Source organism: Nannospalax galili, unplaced genomic scaffold (genome assembly GCF_000622305.1).
Source record: "Nannospalax galili isolate Female #2095 unplaced genomic scaffold, S.galili_v1.0 scaffold217, whole genome shotgun sequence".
Taxonomy (NCBI): Eukaryota; Metazoa; Chordata; class Mammalia; order Rodentia; family Spalacidae; genus Nannospalax; species Nannospalax galili.
In genome coordinates, this window is record NW_008340643.1 from 239,453 (window position 1) to 261,329 (window position 21,877).

General features: G+C 40.8%; 1 protein-coding gene across 1 annotated transcript in view; it reads left to right on the forward strand.

Annotated features, from left to right (window-relative positions):
• The first annotated feature begins 458 nt into the window (after positions 1–458).
• Cdkl5 (cyclin dependent kinase like 5) overlaps positions 459–21,877 on the forward strand; it is a 232,111-nt gene continuing 210,692 nt past the window's right edge. Inside the window, exon 1 of the mRNA XM_008835686.3 lies at positions 459–572. The gene's annotated coding sequence lies outside the window, so the exon portion shown is untranslated. The remainder of the gene's footprint in view (positions 573–21,877) is intronic.

Below are 21,877 nucleotides of genomic sequence, written 5' to 3' on the forward strand. Positions count from 1 at the left end.
CCCGGGCCTCCTCGTCCCTCCACCCCCGCAGCCTCCCCTCTCTCAGTCACGATCTCTCCCCCCCCTCCGCCCTTTCCCCGCCACCCTGCTCCAGCGCCAGCTCCCAGCTCCGGCCCCGCCCCTCCCAGCCTAGCAGTCCAGGTTGCTAGGGCCTGGCGGGGCAACCAAACCTGGTGCTCCAGTAGGCGCGTCGTGAGCGCGCATACGCGGGTGCGCGCCCAGTAGAGCGCTAGTACAAAAACTCAGCATTCTTCGATTTCTAGGATCCTAGAACGAGCGGCGTAGGCGGGGCGCGCGAGCCCGACCCCGAGCACGAGCGCTTTTTCCTCATTGGTTCTTGTCTGAAGTAGGCGTGGCTGAGGCGGGAACTGGCCGCGTGTGACGAGCTTGTCTATTGGTCCGATGAGCAAGCCGGGGCGGGGCAATCAGCAAATTAGGCTGCGCGTTCGCTCCGGCCAGAGGGCGGGGTCGGAGCTTTCGATTAGTTGTCGCTGCCTTTGGGGAAGGTAAAGCAGTGACGGTGGTCGCCGGAGCAGAGGCTTCCCGGTCTTGGAGGTGGGAGACGCGGTGGGGTGAGTAGTCGCATCCGCCCGCCAAGCGGTCTTCCTCTCACCTTGACCCGGAGTCCACCAGCTTGTCCCCAGAGAAGGGATCGAGTCGGTCCCCTCAGGCGGGCTGAAGGGGCGTCGGCGCCGGTCCCTCGAGAACGGGGCGACGCGTCGAGGGCGTCCCAAGCTGGAGTCGCCCTTCCTCAGCTACCCAGCGCGCATCTCCAGAGGCTTCCCCGAAAGGCTAGGGCTGGGTTTGGGGGTACCGGGAGGCCGACGGACTATGCCGGAGGGGTGGCGGGTCAAGGCCGGACCCGGCGGGGCTCCCCTCGGCTGCAGGTCTGCGGCGTCCCCGCCCCGCCGCCCCTGTGGCCAGGGCTCCCCGGGGCTTGTGGCGAGGGAAGCCCTTCTCTGCCTGCGCGGAGGACAGCCTGGAGCCCCCAACCTAAGTTCCCAGAGAGCGGGGCCGGGACGCGCCAGTGACTGCGACTCGAAGTCCTGGCCCTTCTGACCTTGGCTGCCGGGGTGGGTGGGCGAGTGCCCTGTTCTCAGCCCCGCGGCTTTCTGCCACCTTCCACCGGCCAAGTTTCAGGCTGTCGCTGTGAAGTTCAAGGCGGGCGTGGTTGGGGAGAAGCAAAAATTGGCCCCTTCTCAGATCTTCCTACCCTTTGGACTCTCAGAGAAATTGAATCTTGGGATTTGGAACCTTGTTCCAGAACGAACAGGTTCTTCTCGCATCAACACATTTGTGTGTGTGTGTGTGTGTGTGTGTGTGTGTGTGTGTGTGTCTGTCCCAGTCCCTGTCCATAGAGGGGTGAAAAATAACGTGAGCATATTTAAATGTAAAAGCAGATCTTCCTGGAGGGTTTTGTTTTTTCGCTTCACTTGAGTGTTACCGCACAGATGCTTGAATAAAAGCCTGACCTTAGTGTCTCAGCAGTGGGATTAGACGGATGCTGTAATATTTGAATAGTTGCAGATCAGAATTCTGTTAACACTATTTTAATTGGCTGAAATTTAAGCTGATTTTCGAAAGTATTGTTGACACAGAATAATTTCTGTGCATCTGATTTAGGTTTGTTTGAATGTAGTGGTTCTGTAGGCAATGTAAAAGATTACAGAAATTAATTTGTCTGAGTGCATTTGGCTGAACACAGGCATACATATGTATAGAATATAGGATTATGGTTTTAGGTAACATCTGCTGGAACATTTCCAGCTTGTTTCTTTCTTGCTGTAGGGTTACAAAAGAGACATCTTTACTGAGACACTTCTGAATTACAAGTGAATGATATTTAGATGTAAATTTGTTTTTAATATTTTCTTAGAAATGTAAAGAGTCTTTCCTTGTCCTTGTTTGTGCAGTGTGGAGATAGTGCAATCTTATATTTAAGAACCCAATTAGAATTTATTAATAATAAAGATTTAAAAGGCGTGCCTCTTTTGAGAATTTGGCATTTAAGTACCTAGCGAGCCCTTTTCATTTCTTTATTAAGAAAGCCTGCAGCAGTATTACCAGTTTGACACCATCAGTGGGTGTTTCTGTTGACAAATGCGCAGACAAGAACATTTGGGAAGGAAATCTTTTGGGAGGGAGGTGGGGGGTGGAAAGGGAGAGTGGGTGAGGGGAGAAAGAGCCAGAAGAGAGAAGCTGAGGAGCTAAAGCTGACAACTGTGTATGCCGGGCATTTTACAGGTACAAGCAAACCTAAGTAAGGCAAAACCCAGCAATTAACCCCCCCAAACCATTTGGCTGTATTAAATAGTAGAACTCTAGAAGAAGTGTACTAAATGGAGTTAACCATTCCAAGGGTATTAGAAATCTGCCATTTCAGAGTAGTCGCTTCTCATTTGGAAAGGACATCTGATCCCTTTGAATTATTGTCTTTTAATCATAATCCATGCATTGGTTCATTTGATAGGCAGAAACAGTTCACTGTCCTGATTTTGTTGATTTAGTGTGTCTCCTAATCCTTTTTTAAAAATAAAAAGCACTTGATATATTACAAGAATTAATTAGAAATAACATTCCTTCCCCGGAGAGCATGACCTTTTGCATTACTCAGGCTTATAATTTAATAATGATTTAGGGGCTTCTGGTAGGGATTTTTGAATCTCTTAATCTCTGGTTTTGATTTATCATTATTTTTGCTTATGCAAGGTCCCTAAATAAATGTTTAATCCTTGGAGTTATTTAAATCAGAGTGGCATCTACTATGTTCCCTGTTGTTTTTAAAGGGCAAGGTTCCCATTGAGAGAAATTGCAGGACCATCTCGCATAGCTTAGAAATAGAAGGTTGAATGATTGTAAAACAAATGTATCCTGTGCTAAATATTCTTTTGATAACAACAGATTTTACATGGAGTTTTCTATTTTGAAGGTGCAGTAATTTTTAAAAAATAGTTTATTGTTTTTAATGTGTATGAGTATATTGTCTGCATGTATGTAAGTGCACTCAGGTCGTGCAATGCCCATGGAGGTCAGAAGAAAGTATTAGATTCCCCTAGTGTTTGGATATTAGAAGGTGTGCTAATAACTTACTTTTGGCAGTTAGCATGGGGATGTGACTTCATGTAATAAATTGATGTCAAATAATAGCATGAGGCATTTAAATGAACAAATGAATCCACTTGCATAGATCCAAAACATGGGAGAAATTCTTTATATAACCCTTATTTTTGGTAAAAAGTAGCAAAATTTGAAGTATTTAGTTGTTTTCTGAGTAGAAAAGGCTGTTTACTCAGAATCAGATAATTTTAGACACCAAGATATTATTTTGAGTAACATCAAATAATTTGACAACATCAATTCCTTGATAGGGGAAAAGATCAACTCTCAAAAGTTGTTTATCATAAGCTAAAGATGTCAGTTAGACCACATATTTCAACTTAGGAAAACAATGCAATCAAAAGACTACTTTTATTGCTGGGGCTGAAGCTCACTGCCAGAGTGCATGGGTCTGAACTGGATCCCTGTCACCAGGTGGTGAAGGAGGGGACAGTAGTCTACATTTAAGCACTTTGTAGGCTTTTTCTTCTTGCTTTCAATCTTTACCTCAACATTCTAAATGTTTTTTTGACAATGCACGATTTTAACATTTGCGTTTTTATTTTGTTATTGGTTTTTTTTTTTTTTTGAGACAGGGCCTCACTTTTAGTCTAGGTTGGCCTGAACCAACTCACTGTGTAGCCCAGGCTGGCTTGAAACTTTGTCACAATCCTCCTGCCTCAGCATCTCAAATGCTGAGATTATAGGCATGAGTCACCATGACCACCGGTTTGGATTTTAATTTTTGATAGTTTTCAGAATATTTTCTTTATATAGACCAGTGCACAGATGACAAAATTACTCAAAGATAGGCCCTCATTTCTCATTCACATGTTTCCATTTTTTCATATTGAGATATGAACTTTGGAGGCAATTCTGTTAGCAGGTGTGAAAACTGGGGGTAAGGATATTCTACCTAAAGAGACGAATAATAAGGTAAACATTTCAGATTTGGAAATGAACAGAAAATTATTTCTTAAAAGAGTTGAAAAGACCTGGTTCATTCAGTTCTTTGAAATTGGTTGTCAACACCTTGAATTAAGCTCTTGACTTAGAAACATTTGGTTTGGGGGTGATTCTAATCAGGATCAAGCTTTGGGTGTGGTATTTCTTTTGAATAGCCTGTTCTATAATTCTTAGAATACTATATTTATTGAAATTGAACCTCACTGGATACCAGATAGTGTAGCAAGTCGTTCTTCACACAGATATATGCATGCATGTGTTCTCACAGCCTCTCTCTGAGGTAGATGTTTTTCTTATTTCCCACATCCATGTCAGATGGGCTCAGACATAATTTACGCATATTAGCCAGCTAGTCAGCAGAAGAGGCAAAATTGCCATCCAAACCGGTCTGACTTGAAGTTGCGCTTTTCAAAAACCTGCTTTCTGCTTCTCTCTAAGGGCCTGATTCCTCAAGCTTACTTTGAGTTCATTCTATCCATCATGCTTGGATAGGTGCTGGAGGCTTAAATATACTTCCTGAATTTGATGGGCTTCATTGGCAAAGCTCCCTGACCTTTGATGACATGGGGGCCTGGACTCCATCAAGACTGCTGGGTAGGACAACTGAAAGTATAGACTTTTCTAACACAACCTTATTGGTTTGGTTCCTTCATAAATGAAAGTTGTACATAATCATTTATGCCCAAAGAAAGATAATTATTTCTAATTAAGCACTTGGTATTTCATGTTTATGCATATTCCATTATAACTTTTGACTGACTTTGATTAAATTTGCTGTACTAATCAAGATTTTGAAGATACACCTTGAATTCGGTTTTGTCTTTTAGATGTACTGTGTTGATAGGGATTGAAGCCAGGGTCTTGCACATACTAGGAAGGCACTCTACTACCTACATCCCTAGCAGCCAGACTGCAGGCTCTAAGTTACTCAGGCTAACTTTGAACTGACCACTAGCAGGCCTTGAATGATCTCTTCATGCCTTAGCTTCCCCCCCTCTGCTCCCCCGCCCCCCCACCATCGCAAGTTGGAATTACAGGCCTGAGCTACCAGTCCTGGCTAGATGTGCTCTTGACATGCAGCCATTATCATTTGCAGATGAGCATCTTTTTTGTAACTACAATGACTTCTTTAAAATAAAATTTATAAGTGAGATATAAAGAGGTATGTCATTCTTGTTTCTTAATCACAGAGATTGGACTCTGCTGAAAAATTTTCTGTTGAATGCAGAATTTAGGGGCTGAGATACAACACTTCTGGTAGAGTACTTGCCTGACTTGCACCAAGTCCTGGGTTCAATTCCCTAGCACCATATATACAGGATGTGATGACAGATACCCATAATCTGTAGCATACAGGAAGCCCTGAATTCCAACCCTGCATAAACTGAATGTGCTGGCACATGCCTGTAATTCCAGCACTTGGGAGGCAGGAAGACCAAGAGGTCAAGATCATTCTTGGCTATAATAGTTTAAGGCCAGCCTGGGCAACATGAGCTCCCCCCGCCACATCTCAAAAAAAAAAGGGGGAATTTTCTTCTTAAGCCTTGTGTTTATTATTATTCTTTCTTCACTTTTAAGCTACATTTATTGATTTTTGTGGGGCACCAGAGGGTGGGGCGCAGTTCCTGTATTCCACAGCACTCATGTGGAGTTCAGAGAACAACTTGCAGGAGTTGCTTCTCTCCTTCCAGTAAGTGGGCCTCAGGTCATTGGACTTGGTGGCCGTTGCCTTTACCTGCTGAGCCATTTATCAGCCTATTATAAATTTATATTTTATGTGTGTGAGTGTTTTGCCTACATGTATAAAAGTGTGCGCCTGTGTCATGCACTGCCCATGACAAGAATTATGAACAGTTGTTAACTGCCATGTGGCTGCTGGAAACCAAACCCGGGTCCTCTTACAAGAGCAGCCAGTACCCTTAACCACTGAACAATCTCTCCAGCCCCTGCATCATTATTTTTTAAAAATATTTTATTTTATTATTTTTATTCTATGTTTATGAGTGTATTGCCTGCATGTATGTGAGTGTACCCATGTCATGCAATGCTGTGGAGGTCAGAAGAGGGCTTTGGATACTCCTAGAACTGGAGTTAAGGATGGTTCGTAGCCACCATGTGGGTGCTGGGAATCAAACCCGGGTCCTCTGTAAGAGCATTCAGCACTCTGAACCACTGAGGCATCTCTCCAGCCCCTGCATCATTATTTTTAAAGGAAGACACCATGAAAGAATACTTAGAGGTCCATATGAAAGAATGAAAGAACTTACCATCTCTCTCTTTTTTAATAAAAATCACTGTTGTCACTTAGTGTATTATATTTTATTTATTTTGTGTGTATATGTGTATGGGTGCATATGGCACAGTGTGTGTGTTGATGTCGGAGGACAACTTGCAGGTGTCAGTTTTCTTCTTTCACCATATGGGTCCCTGGGATTGAACTCAGATCATTAAGCTTGGAAGCAAGCACCTTTACCCTCTGAGCCATCACACTGACCCATTTTTCAAGTTTTTGTCTAAGTGTAATACATAGCAGAATTTGAAGAATCATACTACAAATGGTATAAGTTACCTTGTATTTGTGGTTTTATTTTATTTTATTTTATTTTATTTTATTTTAGACAGGGTCTCATGTAGTCCACGCTGTTGACAAACTCTCTTTGTAACCAAGACTGACCTTTAACTCCTCTTCCACTTGCCTCCATCTTCTGAGTGCTGGGATTACAGATATGCACCATCACACCTGATTTATGTGGTTCTGGGAATCAAACCCAGGGCCTTGAATGTGCTCGGCAAACACTTTACCAACTGAATCACATCCCCAGCCCTTGTTTGTTCTTTTTATAAAATGGCAAATAAAATGATAGTGTTCTTAATGATATGTTGGAAATGTAGAGCAAAGAAATCAAGGGAAAAGTCATATAATGATTGTACAAGACGAAATTGCTTTCAGATATAAGATCGTGGACAAAATAATTGGTTTTCTTGATATTAAACCAGTGACATTGTGCATTTTGTTTGAGCTCTAATCTTCCTTGACATAGCACCTGTACGGTTCAAGCTGTAGAGCAGGCTTCATTGAATCAAAATATTCAAACCTCTACTTTCTGGGCTGCTTCAGACTGGATGGCTGTAGGATTCAGATATGTATCATTTTCTTCTTAGTTATTTTCTATAGTGGACTGGGGAGGAAAGCCAACTTGGGATCACAGACTACCATAAATGGTACAACTCAAGCTAATGGCTTTACCTAGCATGTTGATGATGTAGATGGGGACTGCTCAGGGGGTAGCTAAGGGATAATATCTTTTGGGTACATATGTAATAGAGGAATGTAATGGTTTGGTTGGAAATAGAGTGCTTTGAAAATTGTGTCTAACTTTTAGATAAACATGTCTTGTGGGAAAGTGAATTTCTTGTGGGAAAGTGACCATTACAAGTGCCAGGTGGATAAATCAATAACTGTGTGGTAGGCTGTGTCTGGATTTTCAATAAGATTAGACACACAGCACTGGCCTGATATTAATAGTTTACTGTCAATTCAATCATAACTGGTTTGAAAGTGTCTTTTTGAAATTTTTTAACAGTTGTGGGTATGTTTCTTTTGTTATTTTTGTATCCTTTGTAAGAGAGAGGCCTGATACCAAATAGTAGCATGTAAAGTGTTTTCTGGCAATAACTTTGTGTGTGTGTGTGTGTGTGTGTGTGTGTGTGTGTGTGTTGAGACAAGTCTTACTTTGTAGCCCTGGCTTGACAGGAACTGGCTCTGTAGACCAGATTGGCCTTGGACTCACAGAAATCCACCTGCCTCTGTCTCCTGAGAGCTGGGATTAAAGGTGTGAGTTATCACACCCAGCCAATTTTTTTACAAAAAGATTAATTTGTTTTACTTATTTTACATGTATGTGTGTATGCCTGAGTCTGTGTCTGTGTACCACATACTTGCAGTGCCTGAGAAGACCAAAAGAAGGCATTGGGTCCCTAGGAACTGGAGTTACAGACAGCTATGAACCACTATGTGGGTGTTGAAAACCAAACCCTGGTCCTCTGCAAGAGGTATTAATTGATGAGCCATCTCTCCAGCCCTGCAATAACTTTCGATATATGAGTTATTTTGATAACAAGAAAACTTAGGTTTCTGGAGGCTAATAAAACATGGATAAATACATGGATTTTTAGAAACATTGTTCACTTATTTTGTGTGTGTGTGTGTGTGTGTGTGTGTGTGTGTGTGTACACAGTGCATGTGTGGAGGTTAGGGGATAGTTTACAAGGGTTGGTTCTCTCCTACCATATGGATTCTGGATTGAACTCAGGTCGGCAGACTTGGCAGGAAACATGTTTTTATCCACTGAATCATCACTGGCCCATGTTTTTTTGTTGTTGTTTGTTTAGATCACCTTAAATTATTTTAGGTAAGTTACAGTTTTAGAGCTTACAGTTTTAGCATCATGCCTAAAGATTAGATCCTTTGCAGTATGAGATTAAATTATAATTATCAGATTAAACATATGCACTCACATCAGAAAGAAATCTCACGTAAAAAATGGTGGTAAGTAGGGCTAGGGAAATAACTCTTGGTAAAATGCTTGCTGTGCAAGCATCAGGGCCTGAATTCAGTCCCCTGCACCCACATTTAAAAAAGCTGAGTGTGGCACCGCACACTTGTAACTGCAGCACTGGAGTGGATAGCTTGGGGGCTTGTGGGCCAGCCAGTCTAGCCGAGTCAGTGAGCTCCAAGATCAGTGAGAGAGTTTATCTCAGTAAGGTGAAAAGTGGTAGAGGAAGGCACCAGATGTCAACATCTGTGTACACATGCACATGCACAGAAGAACACGTACACATGTATACACCCCTGCCCTCCAGAAAACTGTGATAATGGTAGTTGAAAAAAACTTGCTGGCTTGGATTTGCCAGATTGCAGTGATGTTGGTCAGTTGCAGAAACTAATTTCCTGATGAGTAGACTCTTTCAGAGATTTTCAGATGGTTTAGATGTGACACATTCTAGAATTTAGCCACAAAACAAGACACTCCTCCCTGGTTTGTCAGCTTCCTATGGGACATACTGCCATACTGACTTTAGTTGCTAGTAATAATCAATAATAATATTACCACTAACTTCAGATTGAGCAATGAGCACAAAAAAAAGTATTTTTTTTTAAAGCAGAATCAGAGTTTGTTAAAAAGAATTTTGTGGGGACTGGATGGCTCAGTGATTAAGAACACACTGTCTGCTCTTGCAGAGGACCTAGGTTTGGTTCCCAGCATGCACATGGCAGCTAATGATTGTCAGTATCTCCAGTTCCAAGGGTTCTGATGCCCTCTTCTGGTTTTGAAATGCATTATATGACACAGGTGCACTTATATACATGCAAGCAAAACACTCCTACACATAAAATAAAGACAAATAAATCTAAAAAAAAAGAATTTTTTAAAACATAGAGATAAGCATAAAGGTGGTGGTGGGTGGTGGGGTGGTTAATAGACACTTAGGGAAAGAATAAGATACACTCAGGTGTGGGTACAGGCTTCTCAAGGGAGAGTCAATGAGAAGAAGGATCTTAATTGTGCTTTTTGAAAATGGTTGTGGTAAACAAAAGCTAATTTTGTGCAAATTGGTATTGCATACTTTATCAGTTCTTTCTAAAATAACCTATCTAACTTACTCCAGAGGGGGTCGTTCAAATACTTAATAAGTACCTACTGTGTGTCAGGCTGCTAGAGGCTGTCAAGTGATAAGTCAGCCTGGTCCTGAGTTGGAGGCAGTGGGGAAGGACCTTGTGGGAATAAATAACATGGTCAGGGTGATCAGTCTATCCTGAGGAGCTGATAGGAAGGCCATCTTGAGGAGGTAACTTTTAAGTGAGTCTTGAAGATTAAGAAGGATTTGCTGTAATTGGGGAAATAAGTTTTCCAAGACAGAAGGTGCAAATGCCTTGAGGTAAGGAGAGACTTCTGAAAAACAAAATCTTGGGTCCTAGCTTGTAATGTATGCAAGTGTGTATGTATGTAAATGGTTTTAAATGTAGATAAAGCCTAAAAAACTAGAAAGGCGATCCAGAGAGGGCCAAAAGAGGCTCTGAGGAAGGGCAGGGGGAGGAAAGGATGTATGTGACATGAAAGCTGAAAAGTGACTGGAAGAGAAGTTACAAAGGGGTTGGAAGGGAGAAGGGAAGAGGAAGAGAATATACTAAAAAAACCACATTGTTTGAAAATGCCGTAACGAGGGGCTGGAGAGATGACTCAGTGGTAAATTTACATAATATGATTGTGAAGAATCTGGGTTTAGTTTCCAGCACCCAGGTCAAGTGGCTCACAACTGTAACCCTAGCCGACACGGTCTTCTGCTCTTGGTGGGCATCTATACTCCTGTGCACATAACCCTCCCCACATAAACATAATTAAAGATAAAAATTTTTCTTAAAAAAGAAAACCATAATATCTAATACCTTGTATTCTAATTTTAAAAATTAAAAATTAAAAAAAGAGCTAGAAGAAATCTAAAATGACTGGAAAGGAGGGAAGCCAAAGACAGAACAGAAGGAGACAGATGCCAGATCTTGAAAAGGCTTAGTATGCCCAGTGTTGCTTTTTTAAAAAAATATTCCTTTCTCCTGGGAAACTCGAAGGTTTTAAGCAGGGGTGTTAGATGAAATGCAGGGCTGCAAAAAAGCCAAGGATTTTAGCTCAACAGAAGATTAATAATTTGTCAGAAAGGTCATAATCTCTGCAAGCTAAAATATTCTTCCCATCTCATTAAAAATTTTTGCAACTGCTTCCTTGATTGATTGTCATCTGTGGTACTCTTCATTGTTTTTATAGAAATTATCTTTAATTTTCTAAAGATTCCTTTTCTCCCTCACCATTCTGTTAACCTTATATAGGAATTTCATTTCTATTTATAACTGAATTAAAATATTTTTTTCTATCAGTTTTAGTTCTTTTCCGTATTTAGACTAAAAACTATGCTACTTCTCCATACTGTTTAATCTGCTGAAGATATTTAATGTCTTCTTGTTTTGTTTTGTTTTGCTTTGTTTTTTGAGACAAGGTCTCACTGTGTAGCCCTGACTATGCTGGAACTCTCTATGTTGACCAGGCCGACCTCAAATGCACATAGATCCACCTGCCTCCACCTCCCGATTGCTGAGATTAAAGGTGTACACCATCAAGCCTGAACTGGTATTTAATACCTTAATGAAAAGTTTTTGTGGTATATCAACACTAAAATTTCATCATGATTTTGTTTTTCCAAACACAGTATCTTGGATCCAGTTTAATGTTTTTCAGTATGCATGCCATTTCTTATTTTGTGAAATAGTATTTGAGCACTTACAGTGTCTTTAGATAAGAGTAGGTGACTTCAGGAAGAGTGCTTGTTTCAAATCTGGATCCCATTCTGTGACTTTGCCCTTTATATTAAACTATTCTTAGTCAGACTTTTTTTTTTAACTCTCTCTTCTCTCTGTCTCATGTTTGTGTGTGTGTGTGTGTGTGTGTGTGTGTGTGTGTGTGTGTCTGGGTCTTTTATTGAACCTCCTGGTTGGCCAGCAAGCCCCGGCAATTCTGTCTTCCATCCCCCAAAGCGATGGGGTTACAGATGTGATTGGCCATTTTTGGCTTTTTACATGGGTGCTGGGGATTTGAACTTAAGTCCTCATACTCTTAACCCACTGAGCCATCTCCCCATCCCATGTGTGAGACTTTGTGTTCACTCTAGCTTATGTATGTGCCGGTTCTGTAAAGCTGCTTATTTTTGATATTCTGATTTGTTTCCTTCTACAGTAAACATCCCAGCATATTCATGTTTATTACTATTATTATTATTATTAATTTAAGACAGACTCATGTAGCCGACGCTGGCCTCTAACTTGCTTTGTAGCAGGGAATGACTTTGAATTATAAGTACGTACCACCATGCCTGGCATTTAGCTTATTTTTCTTTCTTTTTTTCTTTCCTTTTTCTTTCTTTTTTGAGGCAGGGTCTCCCTGTAGCTCCAGCTGACCTGGAACTCACTATGAAGACCTCGCTGGCCTTGAAGTCACAGAGATACACCTACCTCTCCTTCCCTAGGGCAGGGAAGCAGGCTCCACCAGGCCTCACTCTGGGCTTGTTAACTTTCAGTCAGTCCTTTTCCTTATTCTCAGGGCAACATGTGTAAAGAGAACAAACTTTCAATTAAAAAAACCCTGCACATTTAATTTAAGAAAATCTTCAGCCATACAGAATTTTGGCTTGCTTCACTGAGTAAGCAGTGATCTTTCAGGTCTTCCTTGGTTTAGAATTGTTAGCTCCCGCCTGCCTGTTTTGAATGCTGCTGTTGCCACTTTCTCCCTCTGCATTTGAAAAGAATAACCACAGCAGTACCTCCTCCTTCCATGATTTCCTTTGACACCTACATTTTGATGTAGCCTTTAACTTAGCTTACTTTTGGGGTGAGTTCTTAGGCTTTATTGAACAATTCATTCTATACCTGCTCACCCTCCCTCTCTTTGTCCCTTCCTCCCTTCCTTCCCTCCTTCCCTTCCTCTTTCCCTCCTTGGTGGCACTCCCTCACTTTCCTGGTGGTGGTGACTTGAAGAGCTTGTAAATGGTTTATGCCATTACTTTTTTCATTTTCCCTTGAGCCCAGGGCATATACTTAAAAAGAATGACCTCTTTTCCAAATTAAGAGTTTGAAGCCAACTTTTTTTTTTCTTAGTGGTTTCTCTAGTCTTCTGAGCTCTTGATCTTGATTAAGAGGTGTATTTTGAAGTCTGTCAGTCCCTATGTGCAGGGTTGGTAAATGAAGTTCAGACTTTCTTGGCTGACCTTATGCTAAGGTAACAGTTTGTGTATGTGGGTGTTTAGGCAACTGAAAGGATGTGGTCATCCATGTAGGTAGTGAGGATAGGAGACAAATGGGGGTGTTTTGCCCTTAAGGGGTTTATAAGCCAGCAGGAGAGGACAAAAGCAGCGACTAAAGTACTGGGTAATATGCACATTCAAATGGAAAGATAGAATGCGGAAGGCCCAGGCTGGAGGAGGCAGACTTAAGGCAAATATAAATAAAGGGACAGAGATCAACAGAGAGTGGTTTATGGGTGGGTCGGGGAGTCTTAAGAGAGGCCCAGAAATGTCAGGTAGAGGGAAGGGACTTTTCAGATAGAGTGTATGTTCAATACTTAGATCTAAGAATGGAAGAATTGCAAAAACAAACCAACAAAACAAAACGAAAATAACCCATCCAAAAAATGTGAATTCATGCTTCATATTCATGCTTGTACTGAGAAACTTGGTTTTCTTTATGACTCAAATAACCCTTATTCTGTTCATTTTAGCTTTTACGTGAGAGTTACATGAATTATTAAAACCAGTAGCTTTAATAGGGGGAGGGTCTTAGGAAAATGGAAAAGCTTATGGTATTTGTTTTGTGCTAGAAGCTCTGTGATGTCATGGTGTGTCTCAGCATGTGGCACATAGGAAATGCTCAGTAGACTTTTCTCCTGTGAAGGGTGCCCTTTTTCTGCCCTCCAGCATCTCTTCCTGCCAGTGCCTTCTCCTTGTTCCCTGACTTCTCTATCATGTACTTATCTATTGCATCTTCCTTTCTGCTCACCCTGTGGAAATGTCTGTCCTTGTAGAGATACCCTGCTTAGTCACCTGCATAAGGACATAATTGTGCCATTGTTGGGTCCACATTGGTGCATGAGTAGGTGCGGATGGCTCCCTATGGGGCTCCAGAATCTTTTCCACCAGTGATTGCAGTACAGCAGATGAGGGCAGGCCAAAGTTGATAGCCCTTTGAGTAGCACTTTGTTGAGTTTTTTCATGATTTATTGTACTAGTTTATGTAAATGCAGAGTTCTGGTCCCTAAGAATCAGCCTCTCTTTCCCTCTCCCTGTACCCCTCCCTCATTCTCCTTCCCATATCCCTCCTCTTCCTTTGCCATCAACAAAACTGACATTGTGTAAAGATGTTGCTTAGTTTTTAAAGTAATTTTTTATTTTTCTATTTTTCATTTTTAGCGTATGAATATTTTCCTGCATGTATATAAGTATACTGCATACATGCAATGCCCATGGTGGTCAGAAGAGGATATTAGATCTCCTGGAACTGGAGTTACAGACAGTTGTTAGTTGCCATGTGGGTGCTGGGAACTGAACCCAAGTTCTCTGCAACAGCAGCAAGTGCTCTTAACTGCTTAGCCATCTGTCACCCCAAAACGATTTTTTTTTTTTTGAGACAGTATGTCACTATGCAGCTCTAGCTAGCCTGGAACTATCTATATAGACCAGACTGGCCTCGAACTCATGGAGATCTGCTTGCTTCTGCCTCCTGAGTGCTAGGACTAAAGTCGAGTGTCACCATGCTTGGCCATGTTGGCTTATCTTTCATGTGTCTTCACATACCCCTACTTGCTAATTAGATCCTGTAGACTGGCAAACCATTTGTAAACTTGCTTCCATGTTGAGGTAAAATATTGCCTGATAAAAACACTCTTAGGGGATACAATGATTTTACCAAAGAATCTGCCCTGAAATAAATTAGATGAACATATTGCAGTAGACTTTTACCTTTTTGGCTTGCCCAGTATTTTTTGTTAAAATTCATTTTTATTTTATGTGTTTGACTATTTTGCGTGCATGTATGTAAGTGCACCCATGTCATGCAATGCCCATGGAGGTCAGAGGATGGTGATGGATCCCTTGGAACTGGAGTTACCAATAGTTGTTAGCTATCATGTGGTTGTTGGCACCTAAGCCCAGGTCCTCTGTAAGAGCAGCCAATGCTCTTAACCACTGAGCTATCCAGTTCCAAGATTGCCCAATATTTTAAAATTTCCTCACAATCTTTGGATTAATTTATAGGCCCCACTTTTCCCAGAAAACTTGCACCCCAGTCTCTCGTAGTGGGGTATAGGCTTATGATATAGGTTTAACTAATAAGTTACACAGTGGTGACCCGAACAGAAGTGACCATTATATAATGGCCATCATGCTGAACTGATAACCAGGTAATCATGTTGACAGAGGAGTTTGGGTTTTTGAAGGAGTGGTAATGGTAGGGCTTTGGAATTCAGTCTTCAGTGTTACTAAGTAATGGTTGTAATATATTATGAGTATGTAATCTATTAAATTATTATTATTGTTTTACTTTTTGTGTATGAGTGAGTGTTTTGCCTGCATGTATGCAAGTGCACCCCTGTCATGCAGTGCCTGCAGAAGCCAGAAGAGGGTGTTGGATCTCCTGGAACTGGAGTTTATAGATGGTTGTTAGCCACTGTGTGGGTGCTAGGAATCAAACCCATGTTCTCTACAAGAGCAGCCAGTGCTCTTAACCCCCAAGCCATTTTTCCAGCCCCAGTAATCTATTAATTTTTTTTTATCTTCCTTTCTTTTCTTGGATTATCTAGATTTTGTGGTTTACATGTCATGATAATTTGGGAATACTTTTAGCCATTATCTCTTCAAGTACTTCTGTCCCATTCTCTCTTCCTTCTGTAGTTCTAGTTATATTATGTCAGGACTTCTGATACTGTCTGACAGATCTTGACTATTAGACATTTTTCCCTCTGTGTTGTTTACCCACCTTCAAGCTCCCTGCTTGTGTTCCTTGCCTGAGTGGGGTCTGCTAGTGAGCTCATTGAAGTAGGGTTCTGTTTGTAAGTTTCATTTTATTCCTTCTTACAGTTTCCTTTTCCCTGCTGAAATTACCCATCTGATTTTACATCTTGTTCTTTTTGAGGGTTAGAGTTCTCAACATACTGATTAACAGCACTGTAAATTTCATTTTAGATATTTGCAATTGTGTTTGGCTCTCTTTATGTTTCTGAGTGGTTGTTTCTTTGTCTTCTCTAATGCCTTGTGGTTTAGTTTTTTTTTTTTTTTAATTGTTGCAAGCCTGACTTACTGTATGCAATGCTAGAGACTAAGATATATCATTTGTATGTTTTGCACAGGCATGTTTTTCTTACTGCTAGGCCTTTAACATTGGGATTTGAGTTAATCTTGTTAAGAGTTGGGCTTTTTTTTTTTCTTCTATCATTGTGGTTACCTTCTGAGTACCTCAGGCTTCAGATTCTCTTAGTGACACTTTGTATTAGAGCAAGAATTAGTATGTGCCCTATTCAGAATTTCATGTGTCCCCCCACCTTTGATCTTTGCCTTGGTGAATGTCTTTTTACAGGCTCTTTAGGATTTTTGTTGTTGTTGTTTTGTCTCTTGAATTTCGTTTTACTGTTCCTGGAACTTCCTTTCCTTGGTAGAGTGGAATGTGGTCTTTGTAACGCTGATTGAGCCTTGGGTTTAGGTTGAAGTCTTGGGGTCTTGCCTGTCTGGCTGTTATGTTGGCTTCTGTGTGGAATCCTGCCCACTCCCAGAAGTAGGGTACAGCCCTCCTCCCCTTGCTGAAGGGTTCTCACCTGAAGTCTTAAGGGTAGAAGTTAATCACTGTCTTTGCTTCCTGTGATTGAGATGGAATGATCTGGAGAAAGTGCCTTGCTCCTCTGGCATTGCTCCTGTGCCCCAGGGCAGCATCATAAGACTGTATCACAATGAGTACCCTCAGGACTTTTCCCTCTGCCTTTGCCTGTGGGTCATGGGTAGTGGTTGGTGGCTGGAGGAGCAAGATCCTGAAGAAGATTGCAGCCCCCCTGCAGTTTCACAGTGCCCCTTCAGCAAGCCACTTAGGGGCTTTCACGCTTTGCCATGTTTTAAACTCTTTTTTTTTGCTATCCACTTGCAGTGTATTCCAGGCAAACACAGGATTATTTCCTGTCTCCCTGCACGTCGTATCCTTGCTTTTTGAGCTCTTTGTTGGGTCAGAAATTTTGTTTCTCTTGAAATTTTAATATACATGTTTACTTAAATCTAAACTTAATTATTATCCCTATTCTCCAAAATCAGACCAAGATTTTAGAATGGTTTCTTAACCCTTATGACCTCTTTCATGATAATATTTCTTTTTTTAAATTTTATTTTATGTGTACACGTGTATTGCCTGCATGTAGGTAAGTGTACCCGTGTCGTGCAATGCCCGTGGAGGTCAGAAGCAGAAGAGGCTGTCAGATCCCCTGGGACTCGTGTTAAGGACAGTTGTTAGCTGCCATGTGGGTGCTGGGATTCAAACTCAGGTCTTCTGCAAGAACAACCAATGTTCTTAACCCCTGAGCATCTCTCCAGCCCCATGATAATATTTCTTATGTATCAATTTTGCTTTGATTAAACCACCTTAAGCCTATAAAAGTAGTGAATATCCACCATTGTTTTTCAAATTTCTTAGCTTCTTTCACAACATACTTGACTTGTTGGCTCAGTTTCTGTCTGTTAGTATAAAAATGCTAACTCTAAGGAAAGGTGAAAATCTCTTCTGAGACAAGATCCATGACCCAAGAACATGGATTCAAGTTATCCTGAATGACATGTTCGGCTATGGAAAAGAATACGTGAACTTTTATAGTCACAGAAAAGAAGCTCTTGAATTGATGGGCATATAGGCAGAGTTACTAGGTAGGTGGGGTAAATTATAGGCTTTAGATGTTTTTATTACATTCTTAGCTTTAGGGTTGAGGGAGCTAGGTAGGTGTGGTAAGCTTAGTGATGCGTTTGAAGAGTTTTATCTAAAACTCAAGAGGTTTCAGGTCAAAAACAAGCTATTGAAAAAGGATAAAAGGTAACCCAAAATAATTTGGTTCTTGACCTAAATCAGCCAGCCCATCTCTCCACAACCGCAGTGTGCTCAGCCAAGGTCAAGCAGTCTGCAAAATCTTTCATACATATGCAGCTTCTTCAGAGAGCCTCACATTCTTTATGAATAATGTGCTTAAGTACTTTCAGTAAGAGTCCATGAGTAGTAAATTTAGTTAATGTTCTGAAAATGCCCCTAGTTCATTTTTCTCTGTTGAATGATTGCTAAACTGGGTACAGAAGTTGAGGTAGACAATTGCTGTTTGGATTTTTTTTCTATTTCTTTTGAATTTTTGCAAATTTCATGCACTATATTTTGATCATATTTAGATAACCTCCCCTATGCACCCCCTAAATACCCCATACCCAATTTCATGTTCTCTTTCCCACCTCTCTGTATATATGTGTGCGCACACACCTCTCTCTCTCTCTCTCTCTATATATATATATGTTCTCTCTCTACATATATACATATATATATATGTATATATATGTACTCACCATCCTGTGAGTACATTTGAGTAACTGACAACCTGTCATCCATTGTGGTCATCCATCACTTCTGGCTCTTAAAATCTTTCTGTCCCCTCTTCCACAAGGATCCCTCAGCTTTGGAAGGCAGAAGTTTGAAAAAGGTGACCTATTCAGAGATAAGCACTCTATATCCTGTTATTGTGCATTGGCAAGTTATTGGTCTCAGTGTTAATCACCACCTGCATAAGGAAGCTTCTTTGCTGTGAATTGACAGATGCATTCATCTGTGGGTATAACAATAAATAATTAGGAATTAGTTTAATACTATATCTTTTTAACAGAAGAATAGTATTAGATTCCCTCCTATGGCCTGTGACCATTCCTAACTCTGTTATTCCTCTTTCCTCTTTTATATCACTGCGTTCTTTCTCCCCTCCCATGAAGTGCTCCCCCCATGGCCATTATTGTTTGCCCTCTGCGCTTAGATAAGGTGAGTCTCTAATGTTTTGGAAAATCTTGTTAATGAGAAGTCTGTGGTTAATTTACTTGTAGTTTCTTTGTAGGTAGGTTATTATTTCTTGGCTCCCCCTTTCAGACTTTTTTGTTTTTGTATTTGATTAGCAGTTTCTTTGCACTATCTTTAGTCATGGATTTTTTTTTTTATCCTGCATTTATTTGGTGTATCCCTCTGAGAACACACAATGTTTTGAGTTGTGGGAAAAAAATCTTTTAAAATATTGCTTCTATTCCATTTTGCACTTCTGGAACTATTGTTTAGCTATCAGAACTTTATTGTATGAAGCATGCTGCTTAAATGTTCTCTATGTGTATATGTGTTTGTTTGTATACAGGTGTATGTGTACACGTATGGGGATATGTGGTAGAGGACAGAGGACAACCTTGTCCTCAGTCACTGTTCACCTTGACTTTTATTTTTTTATGTTTCATTTATTTATTTACTATTGTGTGTGTATGATGTTTGAGTGTGGGCAACTTCTTCAGTTTCCTGACTTTGTAGTCATTTGACTTTGCTGACCGGTTTAGAGGGCAGAAGTGAGCAGGTCTTTGTCTTGTGGAGAATTTAATGTGACATGCTTCCCATGTTTTTACTACTTGTTCCTAGTGTTTTCTTCCTGACTGTTGGTCACCAAGTAGTTCAGCCAGTTAAGAACTTGGAAGAAGTTGCAACCACAGATATCTTCTATCTTGAACAGGTTATTTATCAGGTAGTAAGTCTAATACCTTATCTGTATTACAGTTACCTGAAATGTGATGTTGATCATGTCGTGCATTTTGAAAGTGTACAGTGCTGCCTTGCTTACAAGAAAGGAGAAAATTAGGAGAAAGACTGTTTTCTGTATTTCCCTTACACAACCCATTGAACTCTTCTTGATAGATATTCTGTCTCCTTGTCTCACATCCTTTCCCTGTTTTCCCAACAGTATACTCTCAGACATAGAGTTCTTTGTGAAACTCTACTTGAAAGATGATATCTATTTTTTGTTAAGACAGGATTTCATTTAGCCCAGTCTTGAGCCCCTGATCCTCCTGTCTCTACTTCCTGAGTGCTGGGATCATGGACATGTGTCACCATACCTAGAGCAAAGTTGTCTTTGTATGATGCTTGCTGTCTGCTTTACTTGCTTGCTTGCTTATTTATTTATTTATTTATTTATTTATTTATTTATTTATTTATTATTTGTAGAGTTTGTGGGAATTTTTTTGAGGGGTAGGGTAGCAGGACTCCCATTCTGCATGAAAACTACAGTTTATAGGTACCTTGCCCCATTTCTCTGGCTTCACCATTGTTGAGCAATATTCATAATCCATTTTAGAGAGACAGGATTGAGCGAATACTAGCATTAGTCCTGCTAAAGAAGATAGAGAAGCACGCTGGTTGTGGTGTTTCCCAGCTCTGCAGTCATGTAGCTTGCTATTCTTCTTTCAGTCCTACTGCCTCTAAATTTATTATCTTTCCAAGGGTTCTTCTTTGCACAAAGTTTGGGGTTCTTAAGCTTTTTATCCTATTCCATCTCAATTTGTTTCACAGCTCCTTGGAATTCTTCACCAATCTGTTAGTAGCACTTCTTAGGTTCTCAGGGCTACTGTGGATTTCTTTAACTTATCTTATTGGGTTTTAATGTAAGAGAAAAGGTAACTATGTGTTTGGGCAGATATTTTACTGTATTATTATTTTGTTTTTATTTTTTGAGACAGGGCCTCATTCAGCCCAGGCTGGCCTAGATGACTTTGAACTCCTGAACCTCCTGCTTCTACATCCAGAGTGCTGGGATACAAGCTTGAGCCACTATACCTGGTTCCTGCAGTGCTGGAGATTAACCCAGGTCTTCTTGCATGCTCGACAAGCTCCCTGTTGACTGAGCTGTATCTCCAGACTTGGTCAGTCATTTTAAAATAGAACTTTTGGGCCCTGTACCACATGCCATTTCCCCTTTTCTCTCTATTGTTAGACATCTTGGCAGAGGATGTCTTTTTAAAATTTTTATTTATTATTTTTTATTTTATGTGTATGAGTGTATTGCCTGCATGTATTTAAGTGCACCCGTGTCCTGCAATCCCCACGGAGGTCAGAAGAGGGCATTAGATCCCCTGGAACTGGAGTTAAGAATGGTTGTTAGCTGCTATGTGGGTGCTGGGAATCCAACCTGGGTCCTCTGCAAGAGCAGCCAGTGCTTTTTTTAAAAAAAATTTTTTTTGAGGCTTTCTAAATTTCGTTTTATTTTTGGCAGTTCCATACATATATACAATGTATGATAAGATCCACACCCTATTAGACCCAGTTATAATGCTTCCTTTCCCTCTGAACCCTTTCTATCTAACTAGTTCCCAGTGGTTACATCATTGAAGAAAATGACACACCCCCCCCAGCAACCATTAGCAGTCAACAGCTTCTCAGGAAGAGGAGGAGCCTCACAGGCATCTCTTCTGTTCATGATATTATGCTGTAGGGCCCGACCTTGTGTGGATATCTGTTGCTACTGTGCGCTCATTATTGCAGTAGCCTTGTCGTATCTGAATGGCAATGTTGCATAGCACTCCTTTCTATCCTCTGGGACTTATATTCTTTTCACCTCTTCTTCTATGATGTTTCCTGGGCCTTGGGTTGTTAGTGGTGGTGACAGATGTCTTATTTAGGACCAAGTGCTCATCAGTCACTTATTGTCAGCATTTGATCAGACTAGATATGAATAAGTAGGAGGGTTTTTTAAAAATCATTATATGTCTTTAAATTTTTGATAACTACATGATTAGAAGCTTTTCACTACAGCTTTAATATATTCAGTAACACACTCCAGAGCAACAGTACATCTCGTACACAAGTGGGTGCAAGTTTCTAGGTTCACTTTTTTTTTTTTTTTGTCTTTTTGAAGCAGGGTCTCCCTGTAGTCCCAGCTGTCCTGGAACTCACTACATAGACTAGGCTGGCCTTGGACTCAAAGAGATCCGCCTGCCTCTGCCTCCCAAGCGCTGGGACTACAGGCGTGCGCCACCATGCCCGGCATTTTAAAACATTTTTAATAACTATATGATTAGAAGAAGCATTTCATTACAGCTTTAACATATTCAGTAACACACTCCAGAGCAAGAATAAATCTCTTTCACAAGTGGCTGTAATTTTCTAGGTTCACAGTTGAATTAATACAGTTATACA